Source organism: Arachis hypogaea, chromosome 15, assembly GCF_003086295.3.
Source record: "Arachis hypogaea cultivar Tifrunner chromosome 15, arahy.Tifrunner.gnm2.J5K5, whole genome shotgun sequence".
NCBI lineage: Eukaryota > Viridiplantae > Streptophyta > Magnoliopsida > Fabales > Fabaceae > Arachis > Arachis hypogaea.
This window is the reverse complement of record NC_092050.1, coordinates 113,212,732-113,218,644: the sequence shown is the minus strand read 5'-3', so window position 1 is coordinate 113,218,644 and position 5,913 is coordinate 113,212,732. Positions and strand designations below refer to the sequence as shown.

Sequence of the window (5,913 nt, the reverse complement as noted above, 5' to 3'; positions counted from 1 at the left end):
TGACCTTCCTGCACTCAAAGTAAATTTTCTGGAGCTACAAAAGCCCAATTGATGCGCTCTCAATTGCGTTGCAAAGTAGACATCTTGGGCTTTCCAGCAATATATAAGAGTCCATACTTTGCTCGAGATTTGATGGCCCAAACAGGTGTTCCAAGTCAGCTCAAGAATTCTGGCGTTTAACGCCAAAATTGGCATAAAAACTGGAGTTAAACGCCCAAACTGGCACAAAAGTTGGCGTTTAACTCCAAGAAAAGTCTTTACACATGAAAGCTTCAATGCTCAGCCCAAGCTCACACCAAGTGGGTCCCGGAAGTGGATTTTTACTCTAAACACGCTAGCTTAGTCATTTTCTGTAACCCTAGGTGACCAGTTTACTATAAAAACTACTTTTAGTGATTCATCTTGTACCTCATGACACTTTACACGTTTCATATTGTATTCTCTACGGCATGAGTCTCTAAACCCTATTGTTGGGGGTGAGGAGCTCTGCTGTTCTTCATGAATTAATGCAATTACTATTATTTTCCATTCTATCACGCTTGCTTCTATTCTAAGATATTCATTCGAACTTCAACCTGATGAATGTGATGATCCGTGACACTCATCATCATTCTCACCTATGAACACGTGCCTGACAACCACCTCCGTTCTACCTTAGATTGAATGCATATCTCTTAGCCTCATGATTCAGATCAGAGTCTTCGTGGTATAAGCTAGAATTATTGGCGGCCATTCTTGAGATCCGGAACGTCTAAACCTTGTCTGTGGTATTCTGAGTAGGATCTGGGAAGGAATAACTATGACGAGCTTCAAACTTGCGAGTGTTGGGCATAGTGACAGACGCAAAAGGATCAATGGATCCTATTCCGACATGATCGAGAACCGACAGATGATTAGCCGTGCGGTGACAGCACATTTGGAACATTTTCACTGAGAGGACGGGAAGTAGCCATTGACAACGGTGATGCCCAACTTAAAGCTTGCCATGGAAGGAGCCTTGCGTGCATGAAGAAGAAGATAGTAGGAAAGCAGAGATTCAGAAGACAAAGCATCTCCAAAGCCTCAACCTGTTCTTCATTACTGCATAACAAGTATTTATTTCATGTTCTTTTACTTTTTACAATTAAATCTGAGAATTATTGATATCCTGACTAAGAGTTACAAGATAACCATAGCTTGCTTCAAGCTGACAATCTCCGTGGGATCGACCCTTACTCACGTAAGGTATTACTTGGACGACCCAGTGCACTTGCTGGTTAGTTGTGCGGAGTTGCAAAAGTGTGATTGTAATTTCGTGCACCACCAACCATGTCTAATCTTTTTAGACTGAAGCTTTAGACTAACATTGCATGATTCCTGGAATTCTTATTAAAAGTTTTGAATCCCTTTATTTTCTTTTCCATATAAGTTTCGAAAATCACAAAAAAATTTATAAAATCATAAAAATCAAAGATATTTTATGTTTCTTGTTTGAGTCTAGTGTCTCTTATATGAAAATTTTTTAAGTTTGGTGTCCTGCATGTATTGAGTTTCCTAAGATTAGTTGTATTTTGATTGTTTCTCATCATTGAAAAATTCAAAAAAAATTTCAAAACTATGTATTTTCAAGTCAGTAATACAGAGAATTGAAGATTCAGAACATTCAGCAGAGGAATCAAACAGAAAAAGCTGGGCGTTCAAAACGCCCAGTGAAGAAGGAAAACTGGCGTTTAAACGCCAGCCAGGGTACCTGGCTGGGCGTTTAACGCCCAAAAAGGTAGGATTTTGGGCGTTAAACGCCAGAATGGATGCCATTCTGGGCGTTTAACGCCAGGATGACACGAGAGGGAAGATTTTGTTTTTAATTCAAATTTTTTTCAAATCTTCATAATTTTTCAAAATCAAATCTTTTTCAAATCATATCTTTTCAAATCATATCCTTTCAAAATCAATTTCTTTCTATTTTTTTATTTATTACTATTTTCGAAAATCCTTGCTATAATTAATAATTTAATTCAAAATTTTCAAGTTATTACTTGCCTATTAAGAAAGGATCAAATTTTAAATTTAAGAATCATATCTTCTAATTTCTTGTTAGTCAAGTAATCAACTTTAATTTTAAAACTTTCTCTTTTTAGTTTGATTTTCAATCATATCTTCTCAATCATATCTTTTCAATCACATCTTTTTCAAAATTAACTCTCAATCATATCTTTTTGATTTCTAATTTCAAAATTTTTTTCAAAAATCACTTAATTTCTTTCCTAATCTTAATTTTTGAAAATCTCAATCAAATTTTCAAATTTCTTTTTATTATTTCAAAATCTTCTTAATTTATTTTCGAAAATTCTTCCCCTCTTCTCACATCCTTCTATTTAAGGGACTAACACTCCTCCTCAAGGTGCAATTCGAACTCTATCCTTCTTTATATGTTCGAATTCTCTTCTATCTACCTCCTCCTTCTATTCTTCTTTGACACCTCAAGGAATCTCTATACTGTGACATAGAGGATTCCATACTTTCTTGTTCTCTTTTCTTTCATATGAGCAGGAACAAAGATAAAGGCATACTTGTTCAAGCTGATCCTGAACCTGAAAGGACCTTGAAGAGAAAGCTAAGAGAAGCTAAAGCACAATTCTCTCTAGAGGGCCTAACAGAGCTTTTCAAAGAAGAAGAAACCATGGCAGCCGAAAATAACAATGCCAACAATGCAAGGAAGGTGCTTGGTGACTTTACTGCACCTACTCCCAACTTCTATGGGAGAAGCATCTCAATCCCTGCCATTGGAGCAAACAACTTTGAGCTTAAGCCTCAATTAGTTTCTCTAATGCAACAGAATTGCAAGTTTCATGGACTTCCATTGGAAGATTCTTATCAGTTTTTAGCTGAATTCCTGCAAATATGTGATACTGTCAAGACCAATGGGATTGATTCTGAGGTCTACAGACTTATGCTCTTTCCTTTTGCTGTAAGAGACAGAGCTAGGACATGGTTGGATTCACAACCTAAAGAAAGCCTGAACTCTTGGGAAAAGTTAGTCAATGCCTTCTTGGAAAAGTTCTTTCCACCTCAAAAATTGAGCAAGCTTAGAGTGGAAGTCCAAACCTTCAGACAGAAGGAAGGTGAATCCCTCTATGAAGCTTGGGAAAGATACAAGCAATTGATCAGAAGGTGCCCTTCTGACATGCTTTCAGAATAGAGCATCATAGGTATTTTCTATGATGGTCTGTCTGAACTATCCAAGATGTCATTGGATAGCTCTGCTGGAGGATCTCTTCATCTGAAGAAGACGCCTGCAGAAGCTCAGGAACTCATTGAAATGGTTGCAAATAACCAATTCATGTACACTTCTGAAAGGAATCCTATGAATTATGGGACAACTCAGAAGAAGGGAGTTCTTGAGATTGATACTCTGAATGCCATATTGGCTCAGAATAAAATATTGACCCAACAAGTCAATATGATTTCTTAGAGTCTGTCTGGAATGCAAGCAGCAACAGGCAGTACTAAGGAAGCTTCCTCTGAAGAAGAAGCTTATGATCTTGAGAACCCAGCAATGGAAGAGGTGAATTACATGGGAGAACCCTATGGAAACACCTATAATCCTTCATGGAGAAATCATCCAAATCTCTCATGGAAGGATCAACAGAGACCTCAACAAGGTTTCAACAACAATAATGGTGGAAGAAACAGGTTTAGCAATAGCAAGCCTTTTCCATCATCTTCTTAGCAACAAATAGAGAATTCTAAGCAGAGCCACTCTGACTTAGCAACCATTGTCTCTGATCTAATCAAAACCACTCAAAGTTTCATGACTGAAACAAGGTCCTCCATTAGAAATTTGGAGGCACAAGTGGGTCAGCTGAGTAAGAAAATTACTGAACTCCCTCCTAGTACTCTCCCAAGCAATACAGAAGAGAATCCAAAGAGAGAGTGCAAGGCCATAAACACGTCTCACATGGCCGAACCTGGAGAGGAGGAAGAGGCAGTGATCTCCACTAAGGAAGACCTCAATGGACGTCCACTAACCTCCATGGAGTTCCCTAATGAGGAACCATGGGAATCTGAGGCTCAGACTAAGACCATAGAGATTCCATTAAATTTACTTTTGCCATTTATGAGCTCTGATGAGTATTCTTCCTCTGAAGAGGATGAAGATGTTACTGAAGAACAAGTTGCCAAGTACCTTGGAGCAATCATGAAGCAAAATGCCAGGTTGTTTGGTAATGAGACTTGGGAGGATGAACCTCCATTGCTCATCAAAGAACTGGATGACTTGACTAGGCAGAGATTACCTCTGAAGAGACAAGACCCTAGAAAATTCTTAATCCCTTGTACCATAGGCACCATGACCTTTGAGAAGGCTCTGTGTGACCTGGGATCAAGTATAAACCTTATGCCTCTCTCTGTAATGGAAAAGCTAGGGATCATTGAGGTACAAGCTGCAAGAATCTCACTGGAGATGGTAGACAATTCAAAGAAATAGGCTTATGGACTTGTAGAGGATGTCTTGGTAAAGGTTGAAGACCATTACATCCCTGCTGATTTCATAATCCTAGAGACTGGGAAGTGTATGGATGAATCCATCATCCTTGGCAGACCCTTCCTAGCCACAGCAAAAGCTGTGATTGATGTTGACAGAGGAGAATTGAACATTCAAGTGAATGAAGACTCCCTTGTGTTTAAAGCTCAAGGATATCCCTCTGTAACCATGGAGAGGAAGCATGAAGAGCTTCTCTCAATACAGAGTCAAACAGAGTCCCCACAGTCAAACTCTAAGTTTGGTGTTGGGAGGCCACAACCAAACTTTAAGTTTGGTGTTGAACCCCCACATTCAAACTCTAAGTTTGGTGTTGGGAGGTTCCAACATAGCTCTGAACATCTGTGAGGCTCCATGAGAGCCACTGTCAAGCTATTGACATTAAAGAAGCGCTTGTTGGGAGGCAACCCAATCTTTAATTATCTATGTTAAATTTTTATTTTCTTTTGTTATTTTATGTTTTCTATAGGTTGATGATCATGTGAAGTCACAAAAATAATTGAAAAATTAAAAACAAAAGGAAAAACAGAATGAAAAATAGAACACCCTGGAGGAGAAACTTACTGGCGTTTAAACGCCAGGAATGGGCAAGAAGCTGGCGTTTAATGCCAGGAATAGGCAAGAAGCTGGCGTTAAACACCAGAAATGGGCAGCAACCTGGGGTTTAACGCCAGGATTGGCAGCAAGGGGTGTTTTGCATGCCACTTGGTGCAGGGATGAGATATCCTTGACACCTCAGGATCTGTGGACCCCACAGGATCCCCACCTACCCCACCTTTCTCTCTCTTCTTCACCCATTCACCAATCACCTCATTACCTCTTCCCCCAAAACCCCTCACCTATCAAATCCCACCATTCTCTTCACCACTCACATCCATCTTTCATAAAACCCCACCTACCTCACTATTCAAATTCAAACCACTAACCCACCCATAATGGCTGAACCAAACCCCCCCCCTCTCCACTCCTATATAAACCCATCTTCACTCCTTCATTTTCACACAACCTAAACACTACTTCTCCCCCTTGGCCGAAACACAAAGCCCCCTCCATATCCTCTATTTCTTCTTCTTCTACTCTCTTCTTTCTTCTTTTTCTCGAGGACGAGCAACCTTCTAAGTTTGGTGTGGTAAAAGCTAAAGCTTTTTTTTGTTTTTTCCATAACCATTAATGGCACCAAAGGCCGGAGAAACCCCTAGAAAGAGGAAAGGGAAGGCAAAAGCTTCCACCTCCGAGTCATGGGAGATGGAGAGATTCCTCTCAAAGGTGCATCAAGACCACTTCTATGAAGTTGTGGCCAAGAAGAAGGTGATCCCCGAGGTCCCTTTTAAGCTCAAAAAGGGCGAATAGCCGGAGATCCGACATGAGATCCGAAGAAGAGGTTGGAAAGTTCT

General features: G+C 39.8%; 1 non-coding gene across 1 annotated transcript; it reads right to left on the bottom strand.

Annotated features, from left to right (window-relative positions):
* Positions 1–3,061: 3,061 nt before the first annotated feature.
* Positions 3,062–3,169, bottom strand: LOC112752665 (small nucleolar RNA R71). The gene has a single exon (XR_003177090.1). It is a non-coding gene; the product is annotated as a small nucleolar RNA R71 (small nucleolar RNA).
* Positions 3,170–5,913: the final 2,744 nt, after the last annotated feature.